Below are 20565 nucleotides of genomic sequence, written 5' to 3' on the forward strand. Positions count from 1 at the left end.
GGCCATGTGGTACCTGAAGCCATCATGCCCTTTTAGTACAAGGCTCAGTGAAATCAGAACCTCTCTGAGATGACTGACATGCCATTCAGGATTCTCCAGAGAAACAGAAGCAATTATATGTATATACACATTGTGTGTGTATGTCTGTGTGTGTGTTCAGAGGAAGAGATTTATGCTGAGGAATTTGTCCACCCAATTATAGGACTGACAAATGTGAAATTTGTAGAGTGGGCCCGTGGGCTGGAAATTCAGATAAGAGTTGACGCTTCAGTCTTACATGTGAAATCAGTAGGGCAGGCCAGCAAGATGTAAGCTCAAGAAAGACTTATATATTATAGTACGAGGGAAAATTTCTTCTGGAAACCTCAGTATTTTGCTCTTAAGGCTTTCAACAACTTGGATGAAGTCCACCTACATTATGGAGAGTAATATACATCGCTTAATGTCAACCAGTAGTGAAAGTTAATCCCATCTACAAAAATACCCTCAGAACAGTGTTAGACTAGTATTTGACCAAATAGCTGGGCATCATAGCCTAGCTACCTTGGCACATGAAATTAACCATAACAAATGGAATAAAGTAATTTCTCTACCAAAGAAAAAATAATACATAAAATATGTAACCCACATTTTAATCTTGCTATATCTAATATTAAAAGTTCCATTCAGGAGAGAGATTTTTGTCTTTGTTTCTCTACTGCTGTTCCACATCATCTAAATTAATTTCATCCTAGGGTGCAGCAAAGCTGTCAGGATGTGGCTTTCACACTCCCACCCTCACCTATTCTCCAGCAAGATACCCAGAGCACTCAGCATTAATCAACCCTCTAGTTTTAACTTGGTTTCATTCTTCCTTCATCTCCCTTTCTCCGGTTTCCCAATACTAACTCTTTCTATCAGAGCAATTTTTTTTTTAAAAGTTCCTTTTTAAAAAAGTAGTGAGGCCCTTTCTTTAAATAGTCTTTCTCAGAAGCCCCATGTGTAAAACAGATGATCAGATCTGCTGTTAAAGTTGGAGTAGAGATCCTAGGACTCTCCCACTCCAATTTTACAATCCCATCAACTTCTCCAAGCTGCTATTCCATCCAGGGAAGGTAAGTGAGCATCATATTAATAATGACCAGCTGTTCCCCAGGCTGATATGAAGGTCCCAGAATGCCTATGGGAGGTTGCCCTGCACAGCATCATATTAATCCGAAGCTGTACCTGTGAATGAGGCTCTGACTTCTGCTAGGACATATATGAATGCTCCTCCTTTTGCCCTGTGTATGTTTTCCAGTTATTACCAGTGACTGTTTCAGAGCTTGTCACAAACCACCCAATATGACTCTGTTATGGAAGAATTTACAGGAGCTGCCCCGAAAATGCTGTGCTTTGGATCAATGACTTTCCAAGTGGCTTAGTGCTACAATGGCTCCATAACCATGTGTCAAACATACGCAGGAAAAACTAATAGTTATTGCTTGTTTACAATAGTTATGATTTTCTTGTACTAATAACACATTTACTTCAAAAGCATCTTACAAAAAGATGATGTCAAAAGGGCTTGTGGCCTATTGTACAAAACCTGATAGTTTGAAAATTTTCATTTCAGAAAACAAAGGCCTCCTTTTCCCTTGAATGAGTAGAAAATTGGCAGTTCCAAAACAATAAAACTGACTTAATTGCTATATCATCAAAACATGTTATTCATGCTTTGAGTTCTAAGTTAATTCCCTCCCCCATGAAAAGTTCTATCAATATTTTAGAAGTCCTCATTTTTCACAATCAACGTGCATTTTGTCAGCAACCGCACTCTGAGAATAAATCAGTACAATGGAAGTTTTGTGTTGAGTGGTCTATGACATGTCATGAATACCCTTTGTTCGCCTTCTGAAAAGTGTGCCAAGGTCTTCTGAAGAAGATGTAAACTGTAAGAGCAAAACTGTCACATTCTTCACTTTTCCTGTGTTAGTATTTGTTTTATTTAGACTGAAAGAGTCCTGTGCAGACACCTCACCTATATTACGCACTCGCTCCGATGCAAACTCTTGCCACTGCTTCTAATGCCACAGTTAAAGTAAATAGAAAAGCTCTTTTGATAAAGAAGTGCCTTGAGACCCTGCGGTTTGTCAGAGCCGGGTTCTGTTAACTGGTTCCTTGCCTGTCATCCTTTATGCACTCTTAATGACCGTCAGGGATACCTGGTAGCCATCTACCAGTGAGTGCAGTAGTCACTGTAAATTGATGTCTGGGTGAGCTGACATGAGACCCTGCAGAAAGACGATCACCCAGGAAGTCATGTGTTAGTAGTGGCTCCCAGAAATGGTGTCTGAAAAAGCCCTTATTAAAGCAAAAGACCTACTTTAAACGTGTAGCCAAGTCCCAATACCAGTTGTAGTAAGCCTTGGGCTAGGCAGGGATAGGGTGGAAGGGAGGGTTACACTGGGGGTTGGCTGGGGAACTACCATTGTAAAAAGGTCCCAACCTTTACACCTTCTGTATTTTTTTTATGTTCTTGATTTCACACCACTCTGACTCATAATTTTTTCTTGTACTTTTCACCATCAGGTCAGCATATTTGTTTATAAAGTTGTTTGATCTGCATTGTATCTCCCTGCTACCTATCTATACATACATTTCTCACATACCTGTAGAATAAGCTAGACATAGGCTACAATGACAAGGCCACAGGGGATGTGGTGTTGATGATGATGACGATGATGATGGCTTTTAGAGGGCTCATCTTCTTTGTGCCAGGCATCATTTTAAGTACTTTATATGCAGACCCTAGACATACAATCGCGCAGAATGACCCCTGCACCAGGATGGCCAGGAAAGCGGACAAGTGAGCTGAGATCTAGTGGAAACTTTGCTTGCCACATTCTGCCCCCTAGAGAAGGGATGTGTGCACCCTGAGAGGCACCTTTGTCTAATTTCCACAATGTGCTTCTGGCCAGCGGCTAAGTTTATATGAATTCACTCATTTTATCTCCACAACAGTACTTTGAAGTATTGTTATAAAATATTTTAAAGTAAGAGACAACTAGTGTTCAATAAAATCCCCCAAAATATAAATGGATGTGTCAGGATTTGAAAACACCAGTAAGAGCAGAGTTCATGCTTTGGTGAGCAGTAGCCCAGGATGCAGGGCCACTGAATCCTGACACTGCCCTTTTTCTCTGTGATGGCGCTTGAAATATTTACAATAGCATCTGCATCTTTGTTCATGCGCCCATCTTGTATCTAAAGTAAACTGCACTTCACAGAATTTCTGCAACATGCTTTAAAATATATCCTAAATGCTTTCTGTTCTTAGTCTTTAGCAAATGGACACCAGATATGGGGAGAACACAGGTTCTCACAGGTAGCTATGAGAAAACAAAATGTACTTTTTGCTTTTTATTTGGTGGTGTCACCTCACTTATTCACACACTATCCAGTATACCCAGATAGCTGTCTGAATGCACTGAAACGGTTTGTAAATCTTGGTGAGAAGTGGTTTTTATTTAAATGTAGAAATGACACCTTTGTCTTCAGATAGTTGACATTAAAAGGTTTCTATGAGGAAATAGAGCAGGAGGAAGGACATCAATGTGATTTCGCCACCTTGTGGCAGCTGATTAATTTTCAGCTTCTTTGGATCTCTGTTGTTGAATTTCAAGGACTTTCTTGCTGTTGATTATCTCCAGTACATTTCTGTGGCAAAAATTCCTATGTGAATTTGTCCCTGAGATTCAGCCTCTTTTCATTCTCAGGAACTTTCTCTGTTCACAAGTTGTGCATGACACATTAAGCACATCATTACTGATGGCCAGTACCATCCCATTTCCTTGGTGGCTAAAAGCACAATGTAACGTATTGAAGCAAGAAGGAGTGCTATACAAATATCAGCTAAAAGCAACCTACAGCCTATCTTAGGACACTGTATAGTTGTCACGTACTCAAATATTGCTTATCACTAGAGGATGAGTCATGGTCAAATCTCAATTAATCATTTCTATCAAGACCTCCCACCTGCTACCTACGCAGCATGCTGGACTCAGTGCCTTGCAGGTGCTCCAGTAGTATCAACGCATAGCGATGACTCTCAAAATTAGAAAATAACAGTAGTAACATCTGTGATTAAAAATTCATAACAACCTCAGAAGGAATGAGTGTGTGGGAGGAAAATGCTTCTAAAGAAAGGCAAACTTCTTCCATACAGGTCTTTGGCAAACACAATCATCTCAAGAAAAGAAAGGGGATTAGAGTTTAAATATATAATAAAAAAGAACTGAAAAGTAATAAAACTTCAAAAGCTGCAATACACTGTGTTAATGCCACAAATGTTTCTATGGTATTTCAAAGTAACTAGAATGAGTACTTTTAGTAATTTATTCAAGTCAAGGAGATAAGAGCCTTAAACATACTCATTCTTAGCAAAAACGTGCTGTGGAAGGTATTGATCTTTTGATCAGAAAGGAGTATATTTAAATGAAGACAGTACATTTTTGAAGCCTCACAGATTTACAATTTTGAAGCTTTTAACATAATGTGAGGATATACCTTCAACTTTACTGAAAGGAGACGACTCCAAGAAAAGAAATATCAAGGAAAAAGGTCTGAAAAGAAAGCAGGTTATCTGGGGTGACTGTTCTGTGTCATCAAGAAAGAGAAGAAAATAAATCTGACCAACATCTGAAAACAAACTCAAACCACTTCAAGCCACAGGGCAAAGGGACAGGGAGGCCCCTGGATACTTGAACAGACCCTCTGGACTGGGGCATCTGTGAGGAACTTACCAGAAGAAAAAAGGTTTACTATGACTTAGTGATAAGTGTGTCACAATGAGGGGCTTTTGGAACACAACATTCCTAAGGCTGCTTGCACAATTTGCAGGCCTGGGAGGGGTTTCCACAGGAGGCAAACTATTTCTAAAGGATGAGAGAAAACTAGAGAGAAAAAGAATAGAGGCTATCACATGAGATGAATTGAAATTTGGACTCACAGTCAGACACTGAAGACCATAGAAAAAAAGCCCCAAGGACGTGAAAACCTATTACTGTATAATAAAAGGCTTCTGGCCAGTGAGTCTTAGAATAGATAAAAATGAAGCAATAATTAGCAGGATTTTAAATATCTCTCTAAAATATAGTACAAAGATTTTCCTCCCTCAGGAGGTCTATAACTAAAGACGGACATAAAACTGGAGAAAAATTCTGTTTCCAAGTGTCTGAGTGGCAGTCTGAGTAATTTACCAGGTTTCTGGGAAGAAAAAGAACCATCCAAAATTTCAGTCAATATTTATCTCTTAGGTTAATAAATCTTGCTCTTGACCTCAATAGAAGTCAATACCTCCTGATTATTATATGCAAGTGCCTCCTGGGCCTTTCTGTTTGTCCAGACTCATCATGGAATGAGTCACCAGTTTCCCAAGAGCCTCTTTCTGAGGCATGGGTGTAGACTGAAGAATCACTCACGTTTCAAAGGTGTGGGAGGGCTGCCAATAATTGGTGCTATCGCTCAACATTTACTTGAATCTCTAATTCTGATGTGTTTGCTTTTTCATTTTAGGCTTTGGGGCTGGTGCTCAGAGGTGAAGCGGGGCTGAGATATATTTGTGAAGCATTTCAAAGGCTGTAAAAGAGAGAGTAGCATGAGAGGCAAATGCAGAGGAGAATAAAGTATGTAGAATTTAGAGAAAGAGGACCTAACTTTAAATCTGGTTTATGCCACTAAGTGGCTATGAATTAATCACTCCGTTTCTTTGCACTTTAGCTGTTGCCTCTGTTAAAGAGGGCTGATACCAAACTTAAAAGGTTTTTGTGAGAATTAAACAGATCACAAAGATGGAAGTGATTTGTCATCTAAAGCATATCAGGCATTGCCAATTGAATCCTAAGAAGAATATAAGTTTGAATTCGTCCCAGTGGTGAAAGTTTTCAATGGGAAAAATAAAGCGGATCTTTTCTCTGTTTCTTTAGAAAAAAAAATGAATTACAAAATTTCATTAAAGATGTGTTTATCTGTTAGGGACGTGATACTTAGAGACAAACTTTACAGTAGAATTAGGAGGTATGGATGTCCTTTTCTTCATACATTTCCTCTCACTTGCACAGCTTTAGCTTCTGCTGGGAATTAGACATCTTGGCTCAGAAATGATCAAGGTCAATGATTATTTCCTTTCACCTTTCTCAAAACAGATTTTTCATTTAAAAGGTGCAGAGATGCTTATGTCTTTAAAGTTCTGTTTGGTGCATCAAGTTGACTTGAGGAATCTAATTTTGCCAGGGCAGAGAGAATATAGAAACACGGGATAACTAAGCCCTGTCATGTGGTCTCCTAGGGAACTCTGCAGTTTGCCAGTGGAAGTTCAGCAAAACTCTGGCTCATTAGCCCATTGTTAAAATCATGCTCACAAGATCTTTCGCACTTTGTCCCACCACAATTCCAAAAAAAAAAAAATTGCTGATAGAAAGGGACTAGACAATGAAATTTGGTGTGTATTCGTTCATTTTTATCTCAGATATGTGTACAATATACAGACATTTCTTTCAATTCCACCAATTTGCATTTCAGAAATAAGATGTCAACTGACCAGCTCAGAACTGGAGAGCTGAGCCCTCTTTCCAGTTTAACCAGGAACTCATTGGATAATTGTCTGAGACTTTTTAACTTTTCTGTGACTGAAGTTCTCAGGTATAGTATTTGACCATCTTTCCCATCAAGCCCTGCCCAAATACAGAGAATGCTTTAAACATTTATTATTTTGTAGACTAAAGATGCCCTGCACGCTGATGGAAAGCATGTGTTCGAGTTTCACATTTTAAACAGCCCTCTGAACAAACCTTATGATCAGATTGGTGCATAAAGTCCTGCTGAGAACAATGGTTCCTAATCTATATCCTAAAGGTTCATTTATGGTTTACTTTCCGTTTTCAAAAATTAATTAAACATTTTTTAAACTAAAGTATCTAATTTATTTTGGCCATTGCAAAATTTAAAGAGATGCAGAAAGAACAAAATTAAAATTTTATTATCCAAATGTAATGTTTTTCCTCCCACTTTTCTTTACTATATTTTCTAAAATTGTAAAAGTAGCACATCTTCTTCATATGATGCAAATAGTACTAAGGTATTAGTTGTCTATTACTAGTACTAGGTACTGGTTGAGGAGGAAAAGTTTACCATCTTTCCTTTCCCACACTCCTGAGGTAATCAAAGTGACAGTCTGGTATGAATCATTTGGCACCTTCCTCCATACTCAAACAAACATGTACAAACAAATGATAATTTTAAATGTTTTTAAACAAAAATTGAGTCATACTATATGCATTATTCTGAACTCTCACATATTTTATACTGTTAAACAGTTAAATTTACATATCCATTACACATTTATATGAATATATTTAAGTAATTCTTTTTCCATAGCAGTGTGTGCTTGATTGTATCAGTGTTGGGGCTTAAAATGACAAATATTTATATCTTATAGTTTCTGAGTATGAAGAATCTGGAAGAATTTATATCTTATAGTTCCTGAGTATGAAGAATCTGGAAGAATTTATATCTTATAGTTTCTGAGTATGAAGAAGCTGGGTGGTCCTAGCTTAGAGTCTCTCATCAGGCTGCAGTCAAGGTGTTGGCTGAGGATGCCATCATCTGAAGGCTTGAAGAGGGCTGGAGAATTTGCTCTCAAGATGGCTCTCTCACATGACTGTTGGCTGGACCTCTTAGTTCTGCTGTTCAAGAAAAGAGGCCTTCATTTCTTGACACGTTGGCCTCTGCACAGGACTGCTTAAATGTCCTTACCACATGGTAGTTGGCTTACCCCAGGGTGAGTAATTCCATGACAACAACGTAGAAGATTATCTTTTATGACCTAGCTTTGGAAGGCTCACAGCATCATTTCTACAGTATAACTAAGGAACACCTAAGTTGCTTCTCCTTTTTACCAAGACAAAAAGAGCTGATTTAGGGATGGATATTATCATTCTTTTCATATTTCCTTTTATAATAGTACAATTGGGCAGAGTCTAAAACTAAATAGGTCATGCAATTTGGGGGTGCAATTGTAAAACTATAATTCCTCTAGAAATGAATACATAAAAGTTTCTATCGGAAGACAAATAAGAGGAGCTTATTGCTGATAAACAATACCTTTTATTATTCTTGATGATTGTGGTTTCTATGCACCAGAAAACAAAGCTGTTTTACACTCTCTCTATTCACTACCAGGTGCAAAACTTTTATGCACTGAATTTGTAATTATCATGTTTTGTTTCTAAGGGCATCTGTTTGAAAACCAGGATAAGAGTTGTTCCTGTAGAAGACTTCTCCTCTTAATAGTACTAATTAACATTTATTTAGCCTTTACTTTGGTGCCAGGTTATCTGCTAAATACTTTGTAAGCATTATTTCATTCAAACCTCTTAACAATTTAGGTGTATAAACTGTTTTTCAAACAAACAAACAAAAACAATGAATCTTAGAAAGTTGAGCACTTACCCAGAATCTCACAGCTAGTACATGAAGCAACTGAGGTACTGACCGAATAAATCCGACTCCAGGGCCCAAATGCGTGATTAATACCTTATATGGTTTGGCTGTGTCCTCACCCAACCCTCACCTTGAACTATAATGATCCCCATGTGTCAAGGGTGGCGCCAGGTGGAGATAATTGAATCATTGGGGCGGTTGCCCCCTTACTGTTCTTGTTGTGGTGAATAAGTCTCACCAGATCTGATGGTTTTAAAAGTGGGAGTTCCCCTGAACAAGCTCTCTGGCCTGACGCCATGTAAGATGCGCCTTTGCTTCTCCTTTGCCTTCTGCCATGATTGTGAGGGCTTCCCAGTCATGTGGAATTGTGAGTCCATTAAATCTCTTTCTTTTGTAAATTACCCAGTCTCTGGTATTTCTTCATGGCTTTATGAAAATGGACTGATATACTACCCCATTCTGTGTCTCAGTATTAGTACCATGAAATAGGCCTAAAGTTGGGAGTATTTGAAGACATTTGTAATATGTAATAATTGTAGAAGAGGAGGTCTTTACTTTCACGATAATTTAAAGCTTCTTTATCATCTGTTTTGCTTTGGCAATGAAGTTTGTCAGTGTCAATAATTTCAAAGATGATTTCTGCATGCAGGAAAGATTATTCAGAGTTTTATTTTAGCTAAAAATACGTTTGAATTATTAGACTTAAAATTTGAAAGCTTAGTTGTTCCATAATGTTGTATTTATATGTCTAGCAAATGTAGCAATCACTTTTATGAGGCCTTTGATTAATGTTTAGTTCCATTTACAAACTAGTTAATTAAACTCCTTTAAACATTTTACACTAAATTTATAAATTAAATGTATTTGATTTCTTATTTAGATACTTCAAATGTGTGATTTAAAAGTAAAATTTTCCAGAACATTTAAAATACCTCTAATGCTTCTAATAAATTAAACCTGGAAATATTACGAACCTTAAGTTCTCCTAAATGTTTTAATACTATATAAGCTACTGCAATGACTATATAAACTAAATAAAATTTCAACTTCAATTCACAGGCCTAAATCAATTACCTATTTACACATTATAAATTGAATCACACATTTTACCTGTTCTCTAATAGACTAAAATATCTTAAACATTATAAATACCCCAAAGTCAAGCACGCTTCCTTAATATATACTCATATTAATACTGTGTTTGGTTTTCTTAACTAGTTCTATAATTAAAACTTCCCAGCTGAGAAAATAATTATCTACTAGGGACACAATTATAATATCCTAAGCAGTGTTGGGGCATGTTTTCCTAAGCAGTCAAGAGTGAATATCAAGTGATAGGGGCTAGGGTGGTGAATGAATTATTTCTAGTGACCCAGTGAGATGCGTAGAGCCCTATTCATAGTCACTGTATCTCATGGACACCTAAAAGAAAAAAAAAAAAAGTTTGGTCTCATAATCTATGTACCCTCAACCTTGAGCTGATCAAGAAATTCTGTTGCCCTCACCTAAGCTGCAGCTTCATTTGAGTGGCTTTGTGTTTCTTTTGATCTTATTTGGACATCTTTTCACCTAGCTCTGTAGACTTTTCAACTTGACAGAATTCTGAATTGCTTAGTATTCTTTTTACTTGTTAGCTATACAGATTAAAACAAGAGCCGATTCAATCTCTCATGCCTTTTTTTTGACAATGGGACACAGCCATCAAAACCATCCAGCCAACATGCTCCATTGAGGGTGGTGATGGTTAAGTGAAATAACTCACACAAAACTCATATCACAGCGTCTGGAATATAGTATGTGCTCAGTAAATACTCATAGAGCTCAATTAGTAACTATTACTAATTCTGCTAGTACAACAGCTATTGTTACTGGGAGCTATTGCAAAACACTGTTAAGAATATTTAATTTTGGTGACAGGGCTATAGAAAAATGTCCTCCTAAGGTGTACTCATGTTTTATTTATGGAAACAAAACTGTGAGGAGGCGCAGCATGCACATGTGTAGTTACACTCCCAAAACAGAAGTATCAGTTTAACTGGTCATTGTTGATAGTGGTCAAGAAGTAACAGCAGAGGATGCTGGAAGGGAGAAGAAAAGTAGCTATAAGCTGCGAGTTGGAGATTTCCCAGAAAGGAAAAGTATAAAGCTAGAGATTCTATAGTAGCCCAAGGAGCTCCTTTTCACTAGGGAGGAGTCTGATGATAGCACTGTCCTTTTAGAACAGTTCGTAATCCAGTGGTCAGAATTCAGGATTAAAGTTCCAAGAGGCCAGTATAGAGGGAAATGAGAAAATCAGACATGGAAGACCTACCACTGCAAACTGACTGGGACCAGAGTGAGGTGAGTGAGGTGTCCAAGTCACAAAATATTATTCTTCCAGTTAGGAAGAGTGATAAGAATAAGAAGAAAATTCAGCATGACTGGTAAAACTTACAGGATCATGGGCTGACTCTTTACCAAGTCAGATGGCTCTTATTATGGCAATAATTTTCCACAATTGAGGTATTTATTATTATGTCCTATGTAACAAATAAGTAACTTGGATGCAAGAAATTCCAACATTGGTTAATTCAGAGACACAACGTTATCTATACCTCGGGTGTTTTCCAACTTTTTCTTACATGTTGTTGGCCTTTATGTTCAGGCTTGTCCCTCATTGTCTCAAGAGTTACTGAATCATTAAGAGTCCCCAGCAAAATAGCTGACCTTTAAATTAGGAAAGCTCAAGATGATTTATAAAAAGTATAGGCAGAGTGTAGGAAACCACAAGGGATAATGCTGTTCCCCAAGGGGCCAGTAACAACAGCAGGACTGCCACCATTCCTAAGTGTGGTAAGACAATAGGAGGGAGCAGCTACACCTGCTAGAACCAGGAAAGAGGAGGCATGTAGAGCAACTGACTGAGAAGAGCTATGACCTTCAGTATAAGGAAAGAGCCATCATCTGTGAAGACTGCGGGGAGAGGGGTAGAGGAATCACTGCTTCTCTCACTTTCTATTCTTCCAGTCACCTGCCGGAGCTCCTCATGGGTTAAACTCAATGGGAAGTCAGAGAGAAAGGGAATGCTTTAACTTGTCCATGTAGATCAGCCTTCTCTGAGAGCAGAATGAAGAAGGGAGGGGAGTGCATCTGGAGAGTGAAACAGAGGGTATCCAGCTTATGCTCTAGGCATCAGATCCTCACACAGCCACTTCTAGGGACAGGAAGGAGTCTCTCTCGGTGTGTCTTCTTAGTATTATTATTTTAGAGAGACTGAAACTTTCTCCGAAGCTTCACAGAAAATTCTCTCACAGATCTCATTTTCTGGTCCTGAATTATGTGTCAATTTTCTAGCTGCAAGGGAACTTAGGAAAATTATAGCAGTATCAGTCACTATAATGGGTGTAGGGGGATATGCAGGAAACCACAGCTGTGTGGGCAATCAGTAGTTGTGCATGTTATAAGAAAAATGCATTTCTTTTCAAAACTTAGAAAATATCTAATAAATGGCTATTACTAAAAAGACTGGCCACACCAAGTGTTGCAAGGGCATAGAGCAGCTAGAACTCTCATAATCTGGTAGGAATGTAAAATGATACAACCACTCTAGAAAAAATACGAAAGTTTCTTAAAAAGCTAAATACACATCTACCATAGAATCCAGTAATTCTAGTTGTAGATATTTACCCACTAGAAGTTGAAGCATACGTTAGTAAAAAGACTTACCAACAAATTTATAGTATTCTTATTTCTAATAGCTCCCAAATGAAAACAACCTAAATGTTACTAAACAGGGGACGGGATAAACAAATTATGGTATATCCACACAATGAAGTATAATTCTGCAATAAAAAGAATGAACTATTGGTACATGGATGAATCTCAGAATAACTATGCTGAATGAAAGAAGTCAGCAAGAGAATATATACTATCTGAATCTATTTAATAAAACAACTCTAGAAAGTAAATACAAAGTCATCTGTAGTGATGGAAAGCAGTGGTTTCTTGGAGGGCAGGAATGTGGAACAGATGGGTGAGGGAGGACAAAGGGGCATAGGGAAACTTGGAGGGGTAATTAATATGCTGATTATCTTGTGAAAGTTTCACAGGTCTATTCATATGTCAAAATGGATCAAATTGTACACTTTAAAGTGTATACATTAAAATATATGCAGCTGATATGTCAATTATAATACAATGCTGTTTTTGAAAAAACATTAATTTTAAAAACTAATCAAATACAGAAATTTTAACATTAAAGCATTGTGTAAGTCAAGGTATTTTGTGGCAGTCATGAATCTCAGTTCGCAGCAGGTATCTGAGTAGAGAAGGTCACAGTTTCCCTGCTGAAGAATTCTCAGCAAAGCCTATGTGGCCCGGCCAGCCAGAGCTCTGAGGACTAACCCCTTACACGGTCACAGGGTCTGGCCAGGGTCTAGTATATGAAGAAAATATTACATAAATTTTCTTTCTTTCTTTTTTTCCTTGGTGATGATGTATACAAGTAGTTTCTGTACCACTTTTTATTTGAGCATTGAGCATCCTGGACTGGTGAATGATATTTATCTTTTTCTTTTATTTCCTCTCTTGTTTTCCTTTTTTCTGTCTTCAGGAGATTTTTCTCATCTTTATCTTTCAACTCTTCTGTTGAATTTAAACATTTTTTCTATTATAATTTTACTTTCCAAGGCTCATGTTTCCTCTGTGTTCCTTAAAAACAAGTCCTCTGTTCTTGTTTCATAGTAATAGTAGTTTCCTTATATTGCTAATGATTATGAGTCATAGTGATGTCTTTTCCTCTTTAACTTCTCTCCTTTCGTTATCTCTGTTCTCCAAGTAGTGTCCACTTTTGATTGTTTTGGACTTTACTTCATCATTTTCCATTGTCTGATCCTTGATGGTTCATGTTTAAGAACAATTTTTTTTTTTTTTTTTAAAGGCTGGTTGGAAATTCATGGTGTGAGATTAGCTGACTGAAGTATTTACTGCAGGGGATCTGGCAAGGCCGTTTATTTAAAGAACCTCAAATGTTGTATTCTTTGTCTCTTTGGGAGCAATCCATTCCCCAGTCCTCTACTTAGGCTGAAAGCCTGATTGCCTGTGTTCTGGGAACCACAAAAGTAATTGGATCCCCGATTTCAGGGATCATATGCAGACATTCACATAGGTTTTCTTTTTTTTTAACCAAGGGAGAAGCAAACGCAGTCTCCCACTACCACAAATTATGCAGACGAATTTCCCAAATGTGGGTAAATCACAGGGTCAACATATCTGAAATGCAGCATTTAAGCCTCACTCTGGGAAAACCACCTTTGTGATAAGAGTATCTCCCCTGCCAGGTAAATATGCACATACGCTTTCTAAATTCAGTGTGTAGAACCCCTGACCTTAACACTCACTCCCTGTACAGAGACCCTCTGCTTTATTACCTCCAGGGAATGTAACTTTTATTCTTTCATTGTACTGAGAGGAGCAGAGGCCCAGCTGTGTGAGGTTGGGAAGGGGCTCTGACTACTAGACTTTTTAAAATCAATCCTCCTCCTCAGAGTCTTCTTCACCTCTTCCCTGTTTCTACAGAGGTTGAGGCTTTCGGAGGACTCTGCAACACAAAACATGTTGGATTTTAGCTTTCTCTGTTGCTAGTTTATGATTCCATTCTTTTTCAGGTCTGCAAACTCCTTTACCAATTGTTGCTTTGTTTTCCAACCTCCAAAATGTTGTTGCCGTTGTCCCCTCTCCAAGTCACTCCCTACTTGGGTGTATACCTTAAGAAATGCCTTTTCTGATGATTAGGTGTAGTTTCACAATGGAGCGATGTTAGCTGTGGAGTGACATGAGCTTTTCTATATCTGTGGACATGGTCCTGATCTACCTCCTGTGGTTCTTAACCATGGTGGAAGTCCCATCAGTAGGCATCTGTGACAGACTGTGACCAGCTGAACTACAGAACAAATAAGAAGGTTCGAGTGCAACCCTCCTATTACAAGAAGACAAAGGGTTTAGATTATATCCTTTTCTGGTCTTTACTTAAAGAATATGAATGAGAGAAAGAGCAAGATTATATATTTTAGCAATAATTAAAAGTAGTAAAAAGTCAAATTAAAATTTTTCAGTTTTTGTAGAAAATTTATCTAATCTATAAACAGATAAGATAGATATATTTAATTTGTATAATGGGGTTGGTAAGATTAAAAACATAATTTTTTCTCAGAGTGGTATCCCAGGGCTGTCCTCCAGCTACATTCTTGCCTTATGTACTTTCCTGTGTTTAGGATGAAAACACAGATGTTTTGGTGCATAAACCTGGATGCATATCTATAATAGTATCAATATTCTGTTACCTGATTAGACGGCTCTTCTGTACTATGTGGCTGTGTTCCCGTCATAGAACTATTTCCTTCTCACTAAAAACCACAGATTCTAAAACTTAATTGAACTGATCAATGCCTCTAGCTAACCAACATTTGTCACATTTCCAGTGGCTTTGGAATTATTGCAAATTAATTACCGATTTGTCTTGAGCTATGATTCATTGTAAAGTACTTAAAACCAGTAAAGACAGAAAGACCTGCCATTTAGTACAGAGGTGTCTCTGGAGCTTCTTAGCACTATGAATTGTTGTGTGAATTTATATGGATAAACCAAATGAGGTTGTTTATGAGAAACTTATTCTCAAAGTTCATAAAGGCTTTAAGGCTGGAACTTGGCTGCTGATGGCAAATGCACAAGTAGATGTAAATGTAATTCAACCATTAAAATCTGAAGCCATAAAAGCAAGGAAATTCACAGTTAAAGGAGGAAATGGGTTGTGCAGTGCGTTCTCCAGCCGTGATGCACAATGGGGTGTATTAAGGAATTGGAGACACCCCATAGTGTGAGACGTTCAAGGCATCTCTCATGTTTCATCCCTAACAGATTTCTGAGCATTTATGGACTTGAATATTGCTTCTAAAGTACCCTCTTTTGGGAGGAGCCTAGAAAGGAAAGAAACTTCTGTGTTTTTCCTTCATTATTACCATGTAGCCAGGGATGGAGGTAGGAGGGTGGATTCACATGGTGTGAAAGAATTTTGGACTGGTAATCTAAAACATTGATGTTCTGGCTGACTCTTCCTCTAGGATTTCATGCATTCATGTTGCTGTGTGCAGACCTCAGTTCAGGCAAAACTACAGAACGGAGACTTAGTGTAGCCCTGCATGCTCTGTTCAGCTTGGATGTACAGAATTTAATTTTTTATCAACATGAGAGCTATTTGGAACAATGGGAAATTGTTTTCCATTTCTACTTCTCTCAACTATAGAAAAATAAAATCTCAATTTGGCTTTCTGTGAATGGCTGGTTAGTGACGAATAGAAAGTCTTAGAAATGACCTAACTTGCATATATTTTGTGGTTTCAAAAAAACCCTCATTTAAAATATACATTTTTTAAAAGTCAGTTTTTAAAAGTGACATGCTTTTTAGATGAGGTAGTAAATAGAATAGCTCAACTGAGGGGAAGAGTCGTCTTGCAAAGTGCAGCCTAGAAGGATGTCTTTCCGTTGCCTGAAAATATAAGGCTGTTGGGAAGATGTCAACTGCTGTCTAGAGAAACAAAGGATAAGTGTGTTTTGTTTTTTAAAAAACAAAGTTTCATTATACAAGCTTGTGTATTCCACATCTGAATTTGAAATTAATCAGGATAAGAGGGCCTAAAGTACAGGGAGAAAGATAGTTGAAATGGCAAATGATGAACCAGGTATGTGATTGATGTCATGTGAATAGCCACTGTTTTAATAAACCAAGGAGCCTGTATTGGCCACCACCATGATATAAAAAACATATGGCCATGTGCATTTAAGGTCTTAAAAATGACTCCACCCCTATCATGTGCACCAAAAGAAAAATGTTTATAATAATACATATATTGACTTCTGCTTTCTAGTCAATAACAAGATTTATTGTCCTACTCTTCAGTCAATTTTAACCTCTTTGGGTCAACAAATCTTGATATTGATCTCAACAGAAGTCAATACCTGCTTATTACTTACCTCCACATTTAGACGCCTACCAACAATTCTTATGGGCATTCCTTTGACACAGAAAAGTGAATACTGGCTGTCTACTTTCTATACAAGATGTATTTCTGTGGGCTTCATATAGAATGTCACTTTTATAAGCCTAAAGTCAGATCTAGTTATAAAACAAAATGAGAAAAAAAGATAGATGGTTTCCAATATCTGTAATTATGAACTAGACAGAGGTTTAGTATTCCCTTATCACTTCCTAAATAATAAAATCACGATCTTTTATATTAATTATGCTCTAGTCATTTCCTACATCAAAGATAATTAGGCAACATGATATTTTTCATTCACCAAAGAGAGAACACAATAAATATTTTTAACAATGAAACCTTAATGTGGTATAAGGTTAAAATAAACAATAATAAATAAAATAAATAAATAGTATCTCAAATGTTTTTAAAAACAAGAAAAGCAGACTAGTTATCCATTCCAGCAATTACCCAAATGTCTGCCAACCTCTAACCTCTAAATGTTGACTTTAGTCAAAGACATTCTAGGTTAGATAACTAAGTAACTATCAGGAAGGGAGTTTTGTTTGTTTGTTTGCTTGGCAACTGAAAAGAAATGATGATCAAGGAAGCAGCCTTGCCTGGAGTTTTTAATGAATGTGAGACAAGCCCTACCAAAGGCAATTATTAAACCATCCCCCAAAGTTGTTTGTTCCGCGTACAAATGCAGTCCTGGTTCCATAAGACCTCTAGGTGTAAAACAGCATCATCAGCCTTCTTGCCAGCCTCACCTGTTGAAATATTAAAAAGGAAGAATAAAACACCAATATGTACAAACCCAGGGGCAGACAAAGCAAAATACACTCAAGGCTGTAAGAAATTAATTTTTCAAATTCAATAAATAAACCTTCATTGCATGCCTATGTTAAACTGCTTAAAATTAAAATTCAAGAATACTTATATTTTGTACTGCTCTTGAAATACTTCACCCTCCCTAGACTGACTCACACACACCATAAAATCCACATTTAAAACTTATGTTTTGCTGCAGGTGAAATGCCAATAAATAATAACAAAAAGGGAAGAAAAGAAAAGACTAATAGAGCCAGGTGACACAGATCACTTCATCAGCAGCCCAAGTTTGCTTCTGCACAGTCCTATTTTCCAAATAATATAACTGTGAACAAATTTGCAGAAACTAAAAATGGAACATTAGGAGAAAAAAGAACACTTAAGTACATACATGTGTGTTAATTCCAAATGCGTACACACTTTCATAACTGAAAGTTGTTTTCTAAAAGATGTGAAAGTGTGTCCTTTCAATAGCCACTACTAGCGTGTTAATCAATTTTTACAAGCTTTGTCTGAGAGAGTTAATTTTTCCAAATGATGTCGCTAATTTCACATTGTGCTTCTTGAATAAACTCATTAGCTTCCCCTGTAAGTCTTAGTTTCTATTCGCCAAAATTACCTGCTCAAAAGTGACAAATACAATAGGGAGAAAAAATAAAGCCTGTTGTTGTACTGACTCTGAATTCCTTTTGAAAACCTAATCACTTAGTTTGTGAATTTAGACCCAACTCTAAGGTCATCTTGCAGATTCAGTTCTCATTTTTTCCTCCCCTCTCCCCACAGAAATCAGGAGAACTAGGGTCATGTGCCCTCCATTCAACTTTGCAAGGATGGACATGTGAGAAGACTAAGTGAGCAGGACAGTGGTGAAATGGCTATATTGTATGATGTTTTTAAGGTTAATTTGTTACGGACTTAAGAAAGGTGAGGAAGAAAAATTGTTTTTCAAACTCGACACTATTGATATCTTGAGTGGAGAATTCTTTTTTTTTTTTTTTTTTTTTTTTTTTTTTTTGGAGACGGAGTCTCGCTCTGTCGCCCAGGCTGGAGTGCAGTGGCCAGATCTCGGCTCACTGCAAGCTCCGCCTCCCGGGTTCACGCCATTCTCCTGCCTCAGCCTCCCAAGTAGCTGGGACTACAGGCGCCGGCCACCTCGCCCGGCTAATTTTTTGTATTTTTTAGTAAAGACGGGGTTTCACCATGTTAGCCAGGATGGTCTCGATCTCCTGACCTCGTGATCCGCCCGTCTCGGCCTCCCAAAGTGCTGGGATTACAGGCTTGAGCCACCGCGCCCGGCCGAGTGGAGAATTCTTTGTTAGAGGAGAGAGGAATTGTCCTATGCGTTGTAGAATGTTTAACAGCATTCCAGATCTCTGACAACAAAATGCCAGTAATACCACCCTAGTAGATGTGACAACCAAAAGTATCTCCTGACCTTGCCAAGTGTTCCGTTGGTGACAGAACTTTCATACCAAGACACATTCCTATATGGAAGTAAAGCATCAAAAAATATTGCAAAATCATCGATTACTGTAACCACGAGGTACTGGTTAAATTGAGGTAGCCATTGTGAATTACTGTAGACAAAACAAACCCCACAATTACTGAATCATCTCTTCAAATGTGTTTATTCTTATGAATTGAGTTCTAGTTCCATAAGACCTCCGGATGTCAAACAGAATCACTAGCCTTGTATTAAGTGAAAACACAGAACAGCATCTTAGAAAGTCAAGTCTGCAAGTCCATATTGAGAGTTGAATCTGAGAATTTCAGAACTGGAAGGAATCTTGGAGAACATCTATACAAATATTGTCCTTTTACTGATGGACACTGAGTCTAGCCAGCGTATCAGACTTATCTAACATTACGTAGCTAGTTAGTGGTAGTGGTGAGATAAGAATCCAAATCTTTGAAACCCAAATCCAGATTCTTTCTTCTATATCACAGTATAGGTCTATTTAGTATGGTACATTACTGAAGTTTTTCATTGAATGTTTTTCAGCCCCATTCATATATGTAAATTTAAAGCATGGCAATAGTCTAGTTAAAATTTGCTTCAAATTTTTAAGAATCAGATCTTATGGCTTTGATTATCATCTCAGATAATTTTCCAGACATCAGCTTTTATTTAGTAATAGGCATGTTCATCTTGAGATCCATTTTAAAGCATCTTGGCACTTTCTTTTGGAAAATGTTATGTCATAATAATAAAATATTATTAGTTATTTCCACTTAAATATTTTTGAATCTCCTAAAACTTATTCTTCCTTCAAATCTCCCTCTAGTTTTCCCTAACTCTATTATTCTCCTAGTTTAAAAATTCACATTACCTTTTACTAATTTTTTTTTCTGAACACACAATAGCCAAACAATTTCTAAATCCTATTATTCTTTTTCTTCATAGTCTTTTTGAAAAATAATTATTTCTTTTCAAATCCATTGCTATCGGACTGTAGAGATACTTATCAGTATGTCTACAGACTAGTAAGCTGAGACAAATGTATTTTACTATATTTAGTCTTTTCTCCATCTACTACCCAACTCACTTTGCATATGACCATCTGAGGATTCTTACTAAATTATTTATGTCATAAATCCACCAATAAGTAAATATTCATTGAACAATTCCTGGGTCAAGTTAATGTTTTAGACACAAAAGATGGGTAGAAGTGGTGGGGAGAGGAGGATTTGTAGCCAAAAAAATTTTAAACGAGCTTCCTGCTTCTATGAGTTTATATTTCAGTTGAAATGCATATTGCAGTAAACTAAAAGGCTTAATGCAAGAGCACACATACATGCAAATAGGTAAATACAGAAACTTGACATTTGCCATTTCAAATTTCTGAGATGTTTATCCTGATTTCCAGTTCAAAGATGAATCTTAGTGATAGCTTGAAAAGTAATAACTATACACATGTATTAACCTTTATAATCCCATTTGTGATCATCTCAGCACTTTGTTCTTTCCCATGTGTGCTTGTTACAGCAACCAATTTTCCAGTAGTAGCAACCAATGTGCAGTAGCAGCTGATGTCCCCATCTGTTTCTGCTTGCTTTCAATTAAATAAATCATTGTATCACATGCTCAGGCTGACCAATGAACCCTTGGCTAAGGCAGTTTTGAGAGGAACCTTCCAGCAATGCAGAAACTATTGGCCCAGACCAATATTTATTCAGGGATATTTATTCACAAGTCACCCCTCCATCAGGGTTCTATCTTCTAGGTTTCCATTTTCTGTCTTCCTGTTAAAGAAGGAACCCA

The 20565-nt window shown here is 37.3% G+C and overlaps 1 non-coding gene across 1 annotated transcript; it reads right to left on the reverse strand.

Moving 5' to 3' along the window:
* Positions 1-13626: 13626 nt before the first annotated feature.
* On the reverse strand, positions 13627-13786 carry LOC119626511 (U1 spliceosomal RNA). Its single transcript, XR_005242683.2, has one exon. It is a non-coding gene; the product is annotated as a U1 spliceosomal RNA (small nuclear RNA).
* Between the last annotated feature and the right edge of the window lie 6779 nt (positions 13787-20565).

Source organism: Chlorocebus sabaeus, chromosome 20 (assembly GCF_047675955.1).
Source record: "Chlorocebus sabaeus isolate Y175 chromosome 20, mChlSab1.0.hap1, whole genome shotgun sequence".
Lineage (NCBI taxonomy): Eukaryota > Metazoa > Chordata > Mammalia > Primates > Cercopithecidae > Chlorocebus > Chlorocebus sabaeus.